The sequence below is a fragment of the Ursus arctos genome, unplaced genomic scaffold (genome assembly GCF_023065955.2).
Source record: "Ursus arctos isolate Adak ecotype North America unplaced genomic scaffold, UrsArc2.0 scaffold_8, whole genome shotgun sequence".
In the NCBI taxonomy this organism is placed as follows: Eukaryota; Metazoa; Chordata; class Mammalia; order Carnivora; family Ursidae; genus Ursus; species Ursus arctos.
The window spans coordinates 8,899,276-8,920,746 of NW_026623100.1; positions in this window are offsets into that span (position 1 = coordinate 8,899,276).

Sequence of the window (21,471 nt, forward strand, 5' to 3'; positions counted from 1 at the left end):
GTAATTGGTTATTGAAGCATTTTTATGAAGGCTGCTTTAACATTCTTGTCAGATAATTCCAACATTTGATTCATCTCGAAGTTGGTATCAGTTCGTTGTCTTTTCTCTCTCAAGTTGAGATTTTTCTGGTTCTTAATATGATGGGTAATAATTCTATTGTATCCTGGATATTTTGTCTATTATGTTAGGTGACTCTGGTTCCTATTTAAATCCTACATTTTACTAGGCAGTCACCTCTTTGGATTTAGCATGGGTACTGGATTATACTTGTAGAAGGTGTGCTCCCAGTGACAGTTACATTTTCTGAGCATTTGCAGTAATACTTTTGTACTTGGTTTGGCTGGTGCTTCTAGGGCTCTCCCTGGTCCCTGCTGGGACTGTCTGGGGGAAGAAGTGTCTCAGGGTGAATGATGGGAATCTTAGGCCTGTGGGGACAAAGAGGCTTCCTGGGCCAGGCTGCTTGTGGTGCTCAGGATTGCATAGCTGGTAAGTGGCAGGACCAGGAGGGGGCCCAAGCAGTCTGGCTTTAGGACCTAGGTTCTCAGCCACTCTGCTATATAGCTCCTCCTCATGGGCATATTTTATTTAACTAACAACCACTATGGATAGTTAGGCTATTTATAATTCTCACTCTGATTAAGCAACACTGTTATTAACAACCTGTGATTAAAACTTGTGTAAATGTTTGTATAAATCTCTGATAATTTCCTCAGCATAAATTGCTAGAAATGCAACTGTTGAATTGACTATATTGAAGGGCTTTGTTATGCACATTCCAAATTGCTCTTCACTTTAAGATACAGGGAGCATGAGAATGCCCTTATCATTCACCCTCTAGGCTGAAAAGGGCAAAACCTGTCACTTCTACAGTTTCCCTAAATTACCAAGAGAATGCTCTCAATAACCAATTCTAGAAGAAGTCAAACCCTCATTTTTCTAGCACACTTCATTCAACAAACATCTCAGGGCCAGTCACTAGGGATATAAAAACAAAAGAATAAAGGCTTGTAAACAAATGGATATACTAGAGTGTTTACATCAGTTAAGGGTTTACCTGTGTCACTCTCTATGTAGACGTATTGTCTTACCTGTTAGGTAGATATTATTCCCGTTTTCCAGGTGAGGAAACTGAGGCGTGAAGAATCTAATTTGCCCAATTGCCCCCTGGAAAGAATATAGAAAACACCATGTATCTGACTCCCATACTCTGTGCTCTTTTTTTTTTTTTTAAGATTTTATTTTATTTATTCGACAGAGATAGAGACAGCCAGCGAGAGAGGGAACACAAGCAGGGGGAGTGGGAGAGGAAGAAGCAGGCTCATAGTGGAGGAGCGTGATGTGGGGCTCGATCCCACAACGCCGGGATCACGCCCTGAGCCGAAGGCAGACGCTTAACCGCTGTGCCACCCAGGCGCCCCCATACTCTGTGCTCTTAACCACTGCCCCCTAGTGCTTCCCAGGGGCAGTGGACATAGCGATGGAAGCAAGTCAGAGGACACCATTTAACAAATAACTGGTGGTCTGGAATGATCTGGCAGCTCTGGGTCTAAAATGTGGGGGTGGAGGATGGAGTGACAGTAACACTGAAGAGAACTGGGGGCAGGGGCACGTGGGTTAGGCCACCGGGATATACTGTGTGCTAGAACAGTAGTGGGAAAGGGGTCAGTCTACCGCCATCATCGGAAGCCTATTTTATCTGGACTACAGCTGACAAAATTGCATTCTATTATGTTTGTGTGTGAACATAGGTATTACAGGAGGAAAGCCATGTTTGTGTGAGTTGTATGGTAGGCCAGGTGAGAAGCTGCTTTGAGTTTCTACATTTCTACTTTCCTTCCTTATAAGGTGATGTTTCATTATGAAGTAGGGTGACCAACTCAGCCTGCTTTGCCTGGTTGTTCTGCTTTTAGGACTAAAAATTTTGCATCCTGGGAAACCTCTCAGTTCTGGGCTATTTGGAGGACAACCATTTTGGGGGTTAGGGAACAGAGCAGCCAGTTTCCAAGGCCTGTGGGTCTGGGTTGTAACCAAGAAAAAAGGGGTTAGTCTCAATTCAGTGAAATTTGAATTGAATGAGAGTGGGGGTGGGTAGAGTTTGACTTTGAAATCCCATTATTAAGCTTCTTGAGGGCAGGACTTGGTCTCTGTCTGTCCTGTGCAGCCTCAGCAGTGCTTGGCATAGCGCTTGGCGCAGAATAGCAGCCTAACAAACATGAGGATGAGAAGAAAAAAGAGATCATTGCGTTCCAGTTGATGCTGACTTTGACAGCTGCTTAACCATCTGCTTGTTGGGTCTAGTGAGTCCCAGCAAAGGCTTTTCAGTTTTCAGTGGCTGGTGGTGCCTCAAGTGATCCCCTCCTTCACCCTGAGTTCTACAAAGGTGTAATGTGTCTTGCAGTAGATTAAGGGAGTTGAGTACCAAGTCAAAAGAAAAACACATTTTTGGCCAGGAAACTGAGCCCCAGTCTGGTCCCCTTATGGTAGATGGGAACGCACACATTTTGACCTGAATTAAGCTCTGGGAGAGATTTGCAGCATTTATTAAAAATGTGTGAGACATGACGGGATCCAGTGTGGTTGCTCACAGGCACCAAGGCTGTCCCGGTGACAACCCAAGGAAGGAAGAAGGATCATTTAGTATGATGGCAGTGTTTGTTCCTAGGCCCCCCTCGACCTTTACATCCTCACTGCGCTGCCTTTTTGCTCTCAGGCTGGAACCACACAGACCTGTGGCACCCCCAAAGCAGTTTCTTATCCTTACTGTGCTCTAAAAACAGAGAAGAAAGTGTATGGATGTCTCTGAATCAAACCTGAATAACATTCCAGCCTAGAATGGGGAAGGGGCCAGACCAGCCATGTGGTGCTGCTACTCTGGAATCAGAAGAAAATGGGGGAAGATGTAAATCTTATTTAACTATTTAAAACACAGAAGTGATTGATATTTACATTAATTTTAAACTTTCATACTGTATTGAAAATAAAGCATTAGATTATTAATTCTTGCTTCTCCATTCACCTGTAACTTTAAGGTTTGTGGATCAATGAACATTCAGACCCCCCCCCCCCCCCCGCCAATTCCTGGTCATCTATCTGCAGAAATACCTGGGGAAAGCCTGACAATGTGCTGCTCCATTACTTGGCCAATGTGAACAGTAAGAAGCTGGAGGAGTGGAAAAACAGTTAGCTTTTCTTTATTTTGCCACACTTGAATTTCCCAGGAAAGCATGGACTGGTAGAAAAATGTGAATGGGTTTATTTTATATACCATTTTTATAAGCCTGCTTATGTGGGCTGTTCATAAAAATCCTTCCAACCAAGACATACTGTGTGGGGCTGAGCTGCCAGTAATCCCTCAGTCTTCCTTTTCTCCCTCTATTTTAGTAGAACCTCTGATTTGTGTCTGGCTACACAGGTGCTCAAAAAGAGAGATTCATTTCCCAGCCTCCTTTGCAGCTGGGGATGGCCATGTGACCAGGTTCTGGCCAATGGGATGTGAGCTGAGGTAGAGTGAGCATTTTGCAGGGAGTGCCCTCTGGCCCACCTTCTTCCTCTTCCCAAGGGCTGAATTGGTGGTGAGTTATCATGGACCCTAGCAGTGGGGGCAATGTGCTAGGGATGGCAGAACAACAAGGTAGGAGGAGGCTAGGTACCTGATGCCTTTGTGGAACAGAACTATCATATCAATCCAGATTTATTTAGGCCACTGGTGTTTGGGGTCTCTGTTACATATTGCTGGACCTTTACCTCAACTAATAGACTGTGGGAAGCCGTAGGTCCTAAGTGAAACTTTATGTACCTTGGTCTCCTCTTTCTGTGTGTTTTCTCCCCTTGGTGGTGCTACTTCCCCTTAGATAACCAAGCTCTCACATTATATCCATCCCCCACTCCTTAAAAACTAGTTTCAGGAAGGAATCTTATAAGAGGATTATTATTGACATTTATATAATTTATAACAGTCCAAAGTACTATATAGGTTAGTATCTAGATACAGGTTTTACAGAATGATTGGTTTATGCAAATTAGGCCTAAAAGAAATTGCTCCATTTGGCACAAAATACTTTTTTTGAGATGTAGAAAAGGATGTGTTAAAACAGAAAGCCAAGTAGGGATGAGCAAAAGCAGAGCAGCAGCTGCTCCAGGGAGAAGGCCCTTCATGTTCAGTATTGCTCAATCAATCAACAAGTGCTCAACAAATAGGCATGTGCATTATCTGGGATACAGTGGTGAATAGAGTAAATAAAGTGACTTGTCAAACTTCTATTCAGTTGGTATGGGGGTAAACAGACAATAAGTAAATACATAAATTAGAAAACATCATGTAGGGTTATTTTATACATCAAAGAAGCCCTTTCTGAGAAGGTGACTTGTAAAGCTGAAGCCCGAATGACAAGGAGGAGCCAATCATGTGAAGGTATGAGGGAAGAGCATCCCAGGCTATGGGATACCCAGTTCAAAGGCTCTGAGTTGGGACCACGTTTGAAGCATCGTGTGTGTGTGAGAGAGAAAGAGAAAGACAGAGAATATGTATGCAAGGGAGCCCATGTGGCTGGAGAGGATATTGGAGAAAGGCAGGAAGCTGATCTTGTAGAGCTTTGTGGTTCTGGTGAAGGAGGATTGTGCCCTGAGCATAACAGGATGACATTTACAGCAATAGTTATGTGTTCAACCTGTCATAACATATGTCTCTCTCCTGCCATCTATTTTTTTCCTCATTTACACATACTTCGGGTTGCAGGGCACCTTCCAGAATTGAGTGGAAGTCTCTGTAATTGCATTTACTTAAAAATGTATGATTCTTAGGTCAAAGAGAAAAGGTCTAAAGGTGGAATTAAAGCATCATTCCTGGCTGAATGATGTCTTTTTAGAAACCCAAAATAACAATGGCTACAACAATTACAGAAGTTTATTGTCATTTAAGATGAAAAAAGTCTGGACATGGCATGTCCGAGGCTGGCATGAGAGTTTCACTAGTCCTCAGAAACCAGGCTCCCTCCAGATCACTAGACTACTATTTCCAAAATTTGGTTTCTATCCTCATGGTCTAGAAAGGCTGCTAAAACTCCAATGATCACATCTTTATTCCAGGTAGCAGCTAGGTAAGAGTGAAGAAGGGAATGCCCATTCCTTTTAAAGAGATCTTGAAATTTTTTCTTTATCACTATATTTTGAAAGTTAATTATAACATGTCTTGGTGTGGGTCTGCTTTTGTTGATTTTGATGGGAGTTCTCTGTGCCTCCTGGATCTGGATATCTGTTTTCTTCCCCAGATTGGAAAGTTTTCAGCTATTATTTCTTCAAATAAATTCTTCTGCCCAATTGTCCATCAATTGATGAATGGATAAAGAATATGTGAGATACACACACACACACACACACACACACACACACACACACACACACACACAGGAATATTATTTAGACAGAAAAAAGAATGAAATCTTACCATTTACAACAACATGAATGGAGTTAGAGTATTATGCTAAATGAAACGAGTCAGTCAGAGAAAGACAAATATATGATTTCACTCATGTGGAATTTAAGAAACAAAACAAACAAGCAAAGGAAAAAAATAAGAATGAGAGAGAGAAATCAAGAAAAAGACTCTTAACTACAGAAAACAAACTGATGGTTACCAGAGGGGAGGTGGGTGGCGGTTGGGTGAAACACGTGGTGGGGATTAAGGAGTGCACTTGTATTGAGCACAAGGTGATGGATGGAAGTGCTCAATTAGTATATTGTACACCTGAAACTAATATAACACTGCATGTTAACTAACTGGAATTAAAATTAAAACTTAAAAAAATAAAATTAACATAAATAGGAAAAAAATAAAGAGATCCTGAAATTGGCATAAAAATTTTGTTTATATTTCATTTGCCAATATTTAATCACATGGCTGCATGTAGCTTCAATGGAGTCTGGGGAAAAATAATCTTTCAGATAGGTGGTAATGTGCCCTAGTGAAAATCCAGGTTCTATTACTAAAGAAGAAGGAGAGGAAGATTTTCAGAAAGCAGCTAGCTGTATCTTCTACACGGTCTACCTTTGCATCCTTTAAAAATCACTGCAGGGGCGCCTGGGTGGCTCAGTCGGTTGGGTGTTCTACTCTTGGTTTCAGCTCGGGTCATGTTCTTGTGGGTCATGAGATTGAGCCCTGCCTTGGGCTTCAGGCTCAGTGGGGAGTCTGCCTGAAGATTCTCTCCCTCTTTCCCTCCCCCACTCATGTTCTCTCTCTCAAATGGATAAATATATCTTTTTAAAAAATCACTGCATTATATTTAGTTGTAAGGCCACCTTGGGCAGGCCAGGAGACACTGTTGTTCTGAAAGTTACCAATCTTGATTTCCAATGGACTAGGGAAAAACTAACGTCAGAGACACAGGTTAATATTGAAGGTCCACTATGCGATCAATAAACTGTCCTAGCATATGTCCACTCAATGCAAGCCAACCAGCAGACACGCAGAAATGTTGAAATGCATGAAAAAATGGGTGCTAAAAAGATGAATTTCACTCTCCCTTACAGAGATGAGACTTGACTAGAGAGTCAGATATACAAGCAATAATGGCAATCTAATAGTCTGAATGTTAGAACAGAAGTAAGAACTAAGGGCTCTGGAGTGGGGGCAGGGGGTGCGTTGTCACAGAAGAAGGGATTACCAATTCTGTCTGGGACAACTGGTAAGAACCTTCCTCAATTCCTTAAATCTGAAACGTGAAAAGAAGCTCAGTCCAGCTGTTCCTAATCAGGGCTGGGACTTGTCAAGTGTGATGAACAGCCTGCCCAGACAGAACTAAACTGGGGAGATGGTTTCCCTAACTTAGTTTAAGCCACTTCTGGCATCATACTTTGATCACAGTTGTCCATCAAAGTGAACTTGGCACAAAAACATATCTGTGGACAACTCAGTCAGAGAGGAATGCATCGTCTTCAATGGAGAATTTTATGAAGACCACATAATAGCCTGGTTCAGACTGTCTGACCCCACTTGATGGCAGAAGAACTTCATACAGTTTCAATTAACTCCACAAAATTTTATAAAGATTAGTATATTTATTCCACAAATATCTGCTCTGGGCCAGTCACTGTGTAAGTCAACTGAGGAGATCCCTGAGCTTAGAGGGCTTATGTTATAGACCGGAAGACCCACAACTGAACAATCCATGACACAAACGTGTGAAAAGTGCTGTGGAGAGGGAAATCCAGGTCCCAGGGTTGCACAGCCGAAGCACACCTATGCAGTCTAGGGTCAGGAACAGATATAGCTTGGGCAAATGGCCCGTTTGAAGACATTTTTTCTTAAAAAATTGTGCTAAGAACAATTAATGTAAGTTCCACCCTCTTAAAAAATTTTTGAAGGTACAATACGGTTTTGTTAAATATAAGAATGATGTTGTACACAGTAGACCTCTAGAATTTATTCATCTTGCATAACTGAAACTTTCAACCTATTGATTATCAACTCCCAATTTCCCTCTCTTACCTAAGCACCTGTCAACCACCATTTTATTCTCTGCTTCTATGAGTTTGACTACTTTAGATACCTCACATGAGTGGAATCATGTAGTATCTTGTCCTTCTGTGACTAGCTTATTTCACTTAGCACAATATCTCAAGGTTTATCCATTTTGTAGCAGATGATTGGATTTCCTTTTTTTTTTCCTTAAAGGTTGAATAGCACCCATTGTGCATATATGTATATATGATATGTTTTACTTGTCCGTTCACCCGTCTGTGCACATTTAAGTTGTTTCCACATCTTGGCTATTGTGAATAAGTCTGCAATGAACATGGAAGTGCAAATATCTTTTCAAGATTCCCGATTCCAATTCTGGATAAACACCCAGATGGGGGACTGCTGGGTCATATGGCATTTCTGTTTTTAATTTTTTGGGAAATCTTTGTACTGTTTTCCACAGTGGCTTCACTATCTTACATCCTCACCAATAGCACACAAGTGTTCCAGTTTCTCCACATCCTCATTCTTTTTTTGTTGTTGTTGTTTATAATAGCCGTCCTACATGGTGTTTGAAGATTAATGGTGTTGAGCATCTTTTCATACATCTGTTGGCCATTTGTAGGTCTTCTTTGGAGAAATGTCTACTTAAATCCTATGCTCACTTTAAAAAAACTGGTTTATTTGATTGTTTTGCTATTAAGTTGTAGGAGTTCCTTAGTCTGGATATTAACTCTTTATCAGATACATGGTTCGCACATATTTTCTCCCATTCCGTGGGTTGCTTTTTCACTGTTAATTATTCGTTTTGCTGTGCAGAAACTTTTTAGTCTGATGCAGTCCCACTTGTCTATTTTTGCTCTTTTTGCCAGTGATTTTGGTATCATATCCAAGAAATCATTGCCAAGATCAATGTCATGAAGTTTTCTCCTCTTCTAGGAGTTTTACAGTTTCAGGTCTGATGTGTAAAAGTCTTTAATCCATTTTGAGTTCTATCTTTTAAAAATCAATTTCATCGAGGAATAATTTATATACAATTAATGTGCCAATTTCAAGTGAACAGCTCAATGAATTCTGACAACTCATTGTAACTACTGTCATATCAAGATTCAGAATATGGCAATAACACCTAAAAGTCAGTCTTGTGAGCCTTTGCTGTCCTAACTGCACACCCCCAGTTGTAGATAACCACTGATCTGTTTCTATTACCATAAATTAGGTTTATGTTTTCTAGAATTAATATAAATGGAATCATATATAAATATTCTTTAATGTCTAGCTTCTTTCTCCCATTGAGATTCATCAATGTTGTTACATGTATTAGTTCTTTCCCCATTCCATTGAATGGATAGACCACATTTTGTTCATTCATCTATGGATGGGCATTTGGGTTGCTTCTAGTTGTGGGCTATTAGGTGTAAAGCTGCTGTGAGTATTCATGTACATGCCTTTGTTTGGACACATATTTTTATTTTTCATGGGTAGATACCTAGAGTACAATTGCTGAGTCTTAGGGTAAGTGCAGTGCATATTTATCTTTATAAGAAATTGCCAAACTATTTTAGAAGATGGTTATGCCATTTTACACTCCCACCATAAATGTGTCACGGTTCTAAATGTTCCATCTATTAGTTATCTATTGATGCATAAAAAGTTACTACAAATGTAGAGTGTTAAAACAACACATATTTATTATCACACAGTTGATGCAGGTCAGGAATATTGGCAGCATTTAGCTGGACCCTTTGTTTCAGGGTCTCTCGTGAGGCTGTAATCAAGATGTTGCCAGGGCTGTGGTTCATTGGAGGCTCAACTGGGTAAGGATCCATTTCCAAGTTCATGTAGTTGTTGGCAGGATTCATTTCCTTGTGGGCTGTCAGGCTTCAGCAACTGTTGGATGTTGGCTAGTGGCCACGCTCAGTTCTTTGAACCATGGGCCTTTTCATGTGGCAGCTTACTTCATCAAACATACCAAGGGAGATAGCCATTAGAGACCGTCGGCTAGCAAGATGGAAGCTATAATCTTATGTAATGTAAACACACAAGCGACATCCCATCATTTTTGCCATGTTCTATTGGCTCACCCACATTCAAAGGGGGGGATTACATAAGGCATGAACATCAGGAAGCAGGGATCATAGGGGGCCATGTTAGAGTCTGTCTGCCACACTCCACATCCTTGTCAGCATTTGGCATTATCTTTTTTATTTTAGCCTTTCTAGTGGATGTGTACTGCTATATCATTGTGATATTTACATTTCCCTGATTACTGATATGTTGAACATCTTTTCATAAGCTTATTTGTCATTTGTATATCTTTTATTAAGATGTATTTATTTATTTGAGGGGGGAGGGGGAGAGGCAAAGGGAGAGAGAGTCTTAAGCAGACTCCACACTGAGCAGAGCCCAATGTGGGGCTCCATCTCACAACCCTGAGATCACAAACTGAGCCGAAACCAAGAGTCAGATGCTCTACCGATTGTGCCACCCAAGCACTACTGTATATCTTTTTTATAAAATGTATATTCATAATTTTGCTCCCACCCTTTAAAATTGAATTTTTTATTTCTGAATTGCAGGAGTTTTTATTTATTTTGGATGTAAGTCCTTTGTCAGATAAAGGTCCTATTAAGATTTTATCATATCTGTGGTTTGCCTATTTATTTTCTTAGTGTTGACTTTTGATGAAAACTTTTAGATTTTGGTTAAGTGTAATGTATAATCTTTCCCTTTTATGATTATTGATTTCTGTGTCCTGTCTATGAAATAACTGTCTTCTCCAAATGAATAAGACGTGCTCTAATACTTTCTTCTAAAAGCTCTATGGTTTTAGTTTTTATATTTAGGTCTGAGATACATCATGAGTTTTATTTTGAATTTATATGTTTATGCTGGGAGGAAGGTAATGAGCTTCCATTTCACACCCCCCCATATGAATAAACATCCAGTTGGAAAAACTCTTTTTCTTATTGAATTACCCTGGTACCTTTGTTAAAAATCCATTCATATGTGGGTCTATATCTAATCATTTTTGGCTCTATTGGCCTATATATCTATTCTTGCACCAATACCCAATTGTCTTGATCACTGTAAACTTTATGGTAAGTCTTTAAATTGGATAATATAAGTACTCTAACTTTGGTATTCTTTTTCAAAATTCTTGGGGTAATCTAGATTCTTTGCATTTCCATATTAATTTCAGAATTATCTAATTTTTACAAATGAAGTCTGTTGAGAATTTCATTGGGATTGTATTAGTCTATAGATCAATTTGAGAATTGCCATAATATTGAGTCTTTTTTCCCATGGATATGGTACAACTATCCATTTATTTAGGTGTCCTTTAATTTCTGTCAGCAAGATTTTATAGTATACACTGTGTATTTCTTTGACATTTTTGCTTAAATTTATCCCTAACTATGTCTGGTTTTTGGTGATACTCTAAATAGTATTGTTTTAAATTTTCAATTTCCAATTGTTTGTTGCTACTATATGGAAACAGAATTCACTTTGTTTATTGACCTGTGAATTTCATCCTGTGCCTTTGCTAAAATCAGTTATTCAGTTCTAATAGCTTTTTTTATATTGCAGATTCTAGTGATTTTCTTTGTATACAAATATCTTGTCTCCAAAAAATGAGAGTTATATTTCTTCCTTTCCAGTCTATATACCTTTTGTATCTTTTTTGCTTTGCCTTAATATATTGACTATGACCTCTTGTATGGCATTGAATAAAAGCAGTGAACAAGGATACACTATCCAATTCCTGAACTTAGGAAGGAAGCATACTCTTTATCTATCGTTACTCTCAAGATATTATTAGTTGTTTTAAGGTTTTCATAGATGCATTTTATAAGGTTTAGAAAATTCTCTTCTATTACTAGTTTGCTGAGAGATTTTTCATAAGTGCATTTTCAATTTTGTCAAATGATTTTCCTAAATCTATTTGGTTTTCATTAATTTTTAGTTTGTTGATATAGTGAGTTACATTAATGGATTTTCCAATGTTAAATGAAACTTGCATTCCTGGGATAAACCCAATTGGTCATGATGTGTTACTATTTTTATATATTGCTGGAATTGATTTTCTAAGATTCCTTAAGGATTTTTGAATCCATGTTCATGAATGATATAGGTCTGTAATTTTCTTTTCTGGTAATGCCTCTGTCTGGTTTTGGTATCAAGGTAATGCTGGCCCCATGAATAAGTTGGGAAGTGTTTCCTCCTCTAATTTCTGAAAAAAATTGGGTAGAATTGGAGTATTTCTTCCTTAAATGTTTCAGAAAATTTGCCAGTGAAGTCATCCATGCCTATAATTTTCTTTGTGCAAACACTGCAATTATGCAATTGCAATTTCTTAAATACATATACAATTCTTCAGTTGTCTGTTTCTTCTGGAGACAGTTTTGATATTTGTGTTTTTCAAGAAATGTATCCATTTTCTCTACACTGTTTAAATTTACTGGCATAAAATTGCTTATATATGTCCTCATTTTTTTAAAGAGGCTTTATTTTTTAATTTTTTAATTTTCATTTTTTTAGAGAGAATGAGTGCGTGCACACACAAGCAGGGAGAGCAGCAGAGGGAGAGGGAGAGAAGCAGGCTCTCCTCTGAGCAGGGAGCCCGATGCAGGGCTCAATCTCAGGACCCTGGGATCACAACCCTAGCTGAAGGTAGATGGTTACCTGACTGAGCCACCCAGGTGCCCCTAAAAGAGGCTTTATAATTAACATGCAGTAATTGTGCACATTTAAGTGTCCAGTTTTTAAAGTTTTGACATATGTACAGCCCTGTGATCTCTGGAGTTCTCTCTTCTTACAGGTCTCTCTTCTCTGGTGTTCCGTCCTGTAATCTCCAGCTGCTTTCATCTCCCTGGACCATCAGCTCTGTGTCCTCCATTCAGCCAGTCGTCAGTCTCCACTGTACTCCCCATCCTGCACCAGGGCCTGCAGATGAGGCAGTCATTGGCTTCACCCCACTTGTTTTCTGTCTCTCAGGAGCCACTGCCCTTTGCTGTCTGCTGTCTAATGCCTTGAAGACCACTATTTCACATATTTTATCCAACTTCTCATGTTGTTTCATGCAGGAACATATGTCCACTGCAGTTGTGAATCTCTTACTGAGTACTAACATGTTTCGTATTGTTAAATCTTCTTCAGAATTAAAGGTTGTTAAGTAAAATGAGTTCTTTACTCTTTTGAAATGTTCCCTTTCATCCTTGGTTGTGAGCCTTATTCAGAAGTCTGTTTTGTCTGACATTAATAGAACCACTCCAAATTTCTTATAATTAGTGTTTGCATGGTATATCTTTTTCCATCCTTTAACTTCTGACCCTCCTCATACCCACACATGTGTGCACATGCATGTGTGTTTGTGTTTTATTTTGGAAGATAGCTCTTGCTTTTCTATTCAGTTCCATAATTTTGCTTTTAGTTGGAATATTTAGACCAGTCTTTTCCAATAGACCTTTCTCTGATGATGCAAATGTTATAAATCGTCTGTTTAATATGATAGCCACTAATTAGGTAGCTACTGAGCACTTGCAACATTGCTAGTGTGACTGAAGAGCTAAATAGTTTATTTTAGTAAATTTTAAACTAATTTAAAAGAGCCCCATGTTGCCAAGGGTTAGTGTATTGGACAGCAAGGGTTAAGCCACTTACATTTAAGGGAATTACTGATATATTTGGGTTGTTTACCACCTCATTATTTGTGTTCTATATTTTGTATTTCCCATTTCTCGTTCGTTCCTTTTTTCTTTTCCTCCTTATTTTATATTGAGTATATTTTATTATTCTTTGTTTGTTATTTCCAGCATTGACTTATTAGCTATATCTTTTGTTTTAGTGTGTAAGTTTGTTCTGAAGTTTATCATATTCATCTCTAATGATCAAAATCTACCTTTAGATGATATCATATTTCCTCATACATAAGAAAAATACAGATATACTTTCATTTCTTCTTCCCATCTTGTCTGCTACTGTGATGTATTTTACTTCTACTCATATTACAAACTCTGCTAATATATTGTCATTATGTTTGCTTTAAACAAGTAACTATCTTTTAAGGAGTTTGTTTTTTAAAATAAGAAAATAAGAAAAAGTATTTTATAGTTACCCAGATACTTAAACTTTCTGTTGCTCCTCATTGCTTTGTGTAGATCAAAGTTCCCATCTGGGATCATGTTCCTTCACCTTTACCACTTCTCATGGTATAGGTCTGTGAAGAATTATCTTGGCTTTTATTTGTCTGAAAAGTCTCCAATTTTTCTTCCTCTTAATGATATTTACTGGGTATGTAATTCTAGGATGACCCTTTTTTATTTTATTATGTTAAACATTGTGTTCCGTTCTTGTATGTTTTTTACAATTTCTTACTAGAAATCTATAGCCACTTTTTGTTTCTTTGTACTTAAAGCATCTTTTTTGTCTGGCTCTTAAGATGATCTTTTTATGATTTGGGCTCAGGAATTTATTTTTTTAATTTGTTTTTTTTTCTTTAATCACACCTTCATTGAGATCTAATTCACATGCCATAAAATTCACATGCCGTAGTTTGTAGTATATCCAGAGTGTGCATCAATCACCATTATCGGATTCCAGAATATTTTCAACACTCTGCAAAGAAATCCCATTCCCATTAGCAGTCATTCCTATTCACTCATCCCTCTAGTCCCTGGAAACCACTCATCTACTGCATGTCTGTATTGATTTGCTATCCAGACATTGCATGTAAATGGAATCATACAATCTGAACTTTATTCCTTTTCTGTGGCCAAATAATATCCCATTGTATAGATATACCACATATTGTCCATACATTCATCAGTTGATGGACACTTGGGTTGTTTTTACTTTTTGGCTATTATGAATCATGCTACAACAAACATTTGTGGATGAATTTTTGTGTGGATCTATATTTCCAATTCTCTTGGGTATACTTAGGAATGGAATTGCTGGATCATATGGTAAATCTATTTTATCTTTTTGAGAAATTGCTAAACTGTTCTCCATAGCAGCTGTACCATTTCACATTCCCGCCAACAATGTATGAGGGTTCCAATCTCTCCACACACTTGTTATCATCTGTCTTTTCTATTAGGGCTCAGGAATTTAAGTATGGTGTGATTTGGTGTGGTTTACTTTGTGTTTATCTTCCTTAGGGTTTCTGATCTTCATGGATCTCTGGGTTTATAAAGTCTTTATAAAATTTGGAAAAAATTATTCCTTCATATATTTTCCCCCCTCTTCCTCCTCCCCCTTTTCTGGGAGTTCTAATTGCATGTACGTTAGACTGCCTGATTTGTCCTACAAGTCACTGCTGTCTGATTTCACTTTTTAAAGTTCTCCCCTCTCTGTTCTACATTTGGGTAGTTTATTTTGCCATGCCCTCATCTTCCAGGGCATAGATCTTTTCTTCTGCAGTGCCTACTCCATGGCTATTCCTATCTGGTGTAGGGGAGAGACTGAGCAAAGACACAGAGAGGTGAGGCAGCCAGGGGAGCTTTGGAAACTGCAGGAGGCCAGTGTGGTCTCGCCATGCTCAGCTTTAGCTCAGCCCATGGAGAGAGGAAGGCCTATATTTTGGTCCACTGCATGGATCCCTTGCAGGAAAATGAGTGAGGATGTAGCTATTTCCCAACTGTGAAATCTCTCCCCAGAGGGTCAAATTCTCTTCCCTTTCATAGTGCAAAGGGAGTAGTCATCTTCCCATCTCTCTTGGAGGCAGCCTCCTACTCTTGTCTAATTGGAAATATCTCCAGATCCACACAATGCTGCAGCTGGCAGCCCACCAGTTCCCTCTATGCAGCAGAGCTGCTAAACTTGACTGCTGTGAATGATGAAGAAATCTGAGCTGTGTGAGAGGAAAATCGGAAATGTCCCTTGCCAAATCTATTGTGCTGGAGTCATTGGGATTTGAATGAAGTTGACTGAGTTCTGATAATTTTGATCAATGCACTTTAAAGTGATGGGATCCGAGAATGAGGCAAAAGGCAATGTTTTGTATTCAATGTGAAAATCATCTGAACGTATCTTCCAGATGACTCTGTACCTTTAATTAATCATTTGTAATTTTCCTGTGAGAAAATGTGAAATTGATGGAGTCGATGACCTTCCAGAAAAAGTGCCATGCTGCTACCCTGAGACCTTCCAGTACCTATACTAAATGAATGCCAGTGCATGGGCTTGTGTGGGAAAAGGTGTGACCCAATGAAGGGTGTTTTTAAAGATTCAACAGCACCCAAACCCTCATGATTCCTGAATCTTCTGTGCTCCCAGCAAACCATAGGGAAAGAGCAACTCAGCCCAGCCCACGTCCACATTGGCTCTCTAAATTAGAACTTAGATCTAAAGCTAGAAAAGTGTGCTTACTTTACGCAACCAATCTTCTCCAGAAAATGAATTTCAATTTGTTTTGTAAATAGTATAATTTTTAATTAGGTGCTAGGTGAACAATATATGTTTAATAAACTCATTCAAATTGGGACTATCATGAATGAAGCATTTTAACACAACAGAGAAGGAAAACAAAATGTAATTTTTATCATCAAGCACTTGGGAAGATTAAACCAACCATGCTGACACCTACAGAAATGAAACGGTCAGGTGGCAGGATATTGCCGAAGGGAATATCCAGGGCTCCAGACCTGTTGTTACAGGTTCAGGGGTCTTTGTACATCATTCAATATTCTAAATTTGTGGCTTCTCCCTTTGTAATTTGGTTATAATAATATCTGCCTCATTGGGTACTGAAAAATATTAAATGACATAATATATGCAATGGTACTTTATAAATTGTAAAACCCTATTACTACTCATGGGCCAGATTTCAAAAAAAGCAGGGGCTCTTATGGGCTGCTGTCATCAGAGAGGAGGTTTGGAAGCAGAAAGTCTGAAGGTTGGTCAGACCTTAGAGAAGCCATGAAGAGTAGAAGAGCAAGTGCTCCAGGCTAGAGGGATAGCATGACCGATGAACTCTGCACCAGTGGGAAGCAGCCTGCTTCTCCTGTGGAAATGCTTCTAGTCCCTCCTCCATCATGGCCATCCTTCTCTAAACTCCAGGGACAAAGTGACAAGCTGGCTCTACAAATGCCAGCATCTGGACCATTCCTGCCTGGGGGCAAGAAGTGGTCTGTGATCTGGTTTGAGGATGGAAGTTGGGTCTGGAACCGGTAGTTTCAAACACTGAGGGCACATCTAAATCACCATGGAAAAAGAATGCCTGGTCTCCATCCCTGAGTTGCACTGAAGCAGACTTTCTGGTAATGCAATGGCTAAGGTGGTATTGTTTGTTTGTTTGTTTTTTAAATCTAGACGTGATTCTGATGAACAACAGAGTTGAGAACTGCTGTTGAGCTTTTGATCCACGGATAGAGAAATTCTTTCTCAGTAGAAACAACCTGCCATCCACTCAGTTGGAAAAGTTAACTCTATTCACTAGTGGCCCCCAACGGGGGCTACCTGTGCTCCCAAGAGAGGGCCAGAAGATCTGAAACTTTGTTGGTGTACCAGAGACTTCTGCCTCCTGCCCATGTCTTTAGAACTCCAGGCTCATCCTCCTGCCCCGTAACTGTAGGGCTCTGACGGGTGAAGGCTTCAGCCATTCTCAGCAATGGAAAACACTTCACAGAGAGAGCAGGGCACCTGCCATGCCCACAAAGTTATTCATTGCACGAGCTCTCCTACGTAAGTCTCTTAATGTCCTCACTGTCCATACCCACCCTGCCCAGCATTCTGCACAGATCCTGCAGAACTGAGGGAGGAAACTGGAGCCAAACATCCTCACACATGCCCAAGCTATTAGTGTTACTAACAATAAGTCACTTCACATCTTAATTTCATCAGATCTACTATCATTTAAAAATTTTGTTTATTGTCTGTCTGCTCCACTGGAAGGTAAGACCCAAGAAAGCAAGGATCTTTTTTGTGTCACTCACTGTTATCTCCCCAATGCCTAGAGATGTGCCTGGCATATCGTAGGTCCTCAACATGTGGTGTATGAATAATCGAATAGCCCCCCATTTCTGAGAACTTATGTTCTAGACCTAGTGCTATACCTTTATGTCTATCATCACATTTAATTAACACAACAACCCCATACAGGAGGTGATATTATTCATTCCCATTTTACAGCAGAGGAAACTGAAATTCTGAGAAGTTAAGACACCTGATCAAGGTTACACACATAAATAAGAAGTGGAACTAAGCCTTGAACCCATGACTTTCCAGCTCCAAAGACCAAGCTCTTAAGGATTTAGAACTAATTTCTCTCACGCAAGATACTGCAGGAACATGTCCTCCTCAAGAACTGGTTATAAACCTGGTTTCACTCTGCCCCTTAGTAGTAATGTGTTAATGGCACAATCACCAGACAGTGGTATTTCCGGGGAAGGGGAGTGGGCACTGAAATCTAAGGGAGAATTCTATCCTTATATCCCACCTCCCCAATCCAGGATTCTTCAAGAAATCTACACAATACCAGATAAGTTCATTCTCTTTGGAAGATTTCTTTTTTCAATGTTATCCTACCAGCATATTGAAAGGGCCAAGGTGAGATCAAAGTGTCTCTCTCCTGGAGGGTAAAACTCTGGATGACTTCTATATTTTTTACAATGAATAATGTATATTAATTATGGTAAGGATTACGTTGGTCTAACAAAGAGACTGCAAAATGCATTCGCCTACATAAGTTTAAAGTTTCTTTTGCTCTTACCTACCAGTCCAGGGCAGAAAGTTGGGCTCCACTCCATGAGATCACCCAGGTTCCTGGCTGGCCCCACATTGGTCTAAGGTGCCTTCTCCAGTTGGCCTCATCCTTGTGGTTGAGAGTAGCTCAGCAGTACCACCTCCAGGAGAAGAGGAAGAAGTAGAGGGAGGACATAAATAGCTTTTATTTCAAGGAGGTACTCCTATCTCACTTGGCAAAACCCAGTTAGTTACAAGGCTACATCTAGCTGCAAGGGAGCCTGGGAAACCAGTCTCTGGGCAGCCACGTGCCCTCCCAACACTCATACATAGACAGAAGTCATTCATTATTAAAAGGAAGAAAGGGAAGATGGATATTAAGGGACGATAATAATTTCTGCCATAATGTGTATTTCTTTCTTCTAATTAAAAAATCTGTCCCCCCAAGAAATAGGACTTTTTAAAATTAATATACATCAAAATTCGGGGTTTTTTGTATGGACAGGTCCATAAATTTAAGGACACCAATGGAGTAGTGTAACCTCTACCACAATCAAGATACAGAATATTTCCATCACCCAAAAATCTGTCTTATATTGCCTTCCCTTAGTCACACCCTCTTCCCCACTCTTAACCCCTGATGAACACTTATTTGCTCTCTCTCACTATACTTCTATCTTTTTGAGAACTTCAACTCTCATATAAATGGAATCATATAGTATATAACCTTTCCAGACTGACTCCTTTCACTCAGCATAATGCCTCTGAGATTCACATTGTTATGTGTATCAATAGTTTCTTGCTTCTTAACCTATAGATGTCCCACTTTGTTTATCCATCTACCCACTGAAGGACATTTAGATTGTTTCCAGTGTTTGGTAATTATCCACAGAACAGTTGTAAACATTTGTGGACAGGGTTCTGAATGAACATAAATTTTCATTTCTCCAAGGCAAATACCTAAAAATGGGATTGCTAGGTGAGATGACACGTGTATATTTATTTTTATAAGAAACTGCCAAACTGTTCTAGACTGGCTGCACCAATTTACATTTCAACTAGCAATACACAGGAGTTCCATACTGCTGAATCTTCACCAGGTCCTGGCATTATTAGTATTTTTTATTTTAGCCATTCTAATAGGTACATAGTGATATTATAGTTTGAATTTACTTGTCTCTACTGGCTAATGATGTTGGACATCTTTTATGTGCTTATTTGCCATCCATATACTCTCTCTGGTGGAGGGTCTGTTTAAGTCTCTTGCCAATTTTTTCACTGGGTTGTGTGTTGAGTAAGACAGTTTTTTTAACATGATTTGGATACAAGCCTTGTGTTAGATACGTGATTTGTAAATGTTTCCTCCAAGTTTTTAGCTTGTGTTTTCATTCTTTAACAATCTTTCACAGAACAAAAGCTTTCAGTTTTGATTAAGTCCAAATTATCAATTTTTTCTTTTATGAATTAGGCTTTTGCTGTCGTGTCTAAGAACTCTTTGCCTAACCTCTGGTCACAAAGATATGCTACATTTTCCTTGAAGAGTTTTAGAGTTGTGTATTTTCTATTAGGATCTATGATCCACTTTGAGTTAATTTTTGTACAAACTGTGAGGTTTAGATTGAAGTTCACTTTTTTGTTTGTATAAATGCCAATACCATTTGTTAAACATATTATCATATCTCCACTGAATCGCCTTTGCATGTTTGGCAAAAATCAGCCATTCATATTTGTTTCTGTCTACATCTGTACTCTCTATTGTGTTCTGTTGATCTATGTCTCTCCCCCTCTGCCAATACCGCCCTGTCTTGGTTATTTTAAAGTAAATCCTAAAACTGAATAGTGGGATTCTTCGGAGGCCAATATTCTTCTGGCTATTCTAGTTTCTTTGCCTTTCATAATGACTTTAGAATCACCTTGTTAAAAATCTATAAAAATTCTGCTAGGAGTTTGGTTGAAATTGCATACAATCCCTAGGTCAATTTGGGGGGAAAACTGACATTTTTCCTATGTTGAATCTTCCAATCCATGAACATGGTATGGCTCTACATGTATTTAGGTCTTCTTTGATTTATTTCATCAGCATTTCAGAGTTTCAGTGCATAGATTCTATGTATATTTTGTTAGAATTATACCTACATATTTCCTTCTGAGGGGAGTTATTTTACATGGTACCCTTTTTTTTTTCAATTATTCACTACTAGTATTTAGAAATATGCCAGATTTTTGTGTTTTGACTTTGTTTCCTAGAATGTGACTAAACTCATTTTTATGGACTGAATTTTCTCCCTTCGAAATTCATGTTGAAGCCCTAATCCCCAGTGTGAGTGTTTTTGGAGGTAGGGCCTTTTAGGAGGTAATTAAGATTAAATGAGGTCATAAGGGTGGAGCCCTAAAGCAGTTAAGAATGGTGTCCTTATAAGAAGAGTAAGAGAAATGCACACAGGAACCTGCATACAGAGGAAAGGCCATGTGAGGACACAGTGAGAAGCCTGACTGCAAGCCAGAAATCAACCTTGTCAACATCTTGATCTTGGACTTCTAGCCTCCAGAACTTTGAGAAAGTAAAGTCTGTTGCTTAAGCCACCCAGTCCGTGATATTTTCTTATGGCAGCACTAGTAGACTAATGTACTCACTTATTTATTTATAGGGGTTTTTGGGGGATTACTTGGGATTTTCTATGTAGATAATCATGTTATCTGCAAATAGGGAAAGTTTCATATCTTTCTAATATATATGCTTTTATTTTTATTTCTTATCTTATTGCAGCCTAGAACTTCCAGTAGTATGTTGAATAAGTGTGGTGGAAGTAGACATCGTTGGCTTGACTTGTTCCCACTTTTAGGGGGAAGGCATTCAGTCTTTCCCCATTAACTAGGATGTTAGCTGAAGGGATTTGTTGATGCTCTTTATCAGGTTGAAGTGATTCCCTTCTATTCATAATCTGCTGAGAGTTTTTATCATGAGTTGGTTTGGGAGTTTGTCAAATGCTTTTTCTATTTCAATTTACATGATCATATATTTCTTCTTAGCTTATTGATATAGTAGATAAGTTTAAATTATTTTTTTGAATGATGAACCAGCTTTTATGCCTAGAATAAATCCCACTTGGTCATGATGTATGATTCCTTTTATATATTCCTAGATCCAATTTGGTAATATTTTGTTGAGTATTTCTGCATCTAAATCCATGAGACATGGTCATCTGTAGTTTCAATTTTTTGTACTCTTTGTCTGATTTGGTATCAGGGTTAAACTGACCTCATAAAACTAGTTGGGACATTTTCCTTCCTCTATGTCCTGGAAGAGATTGTGTACATTTGATTTTATT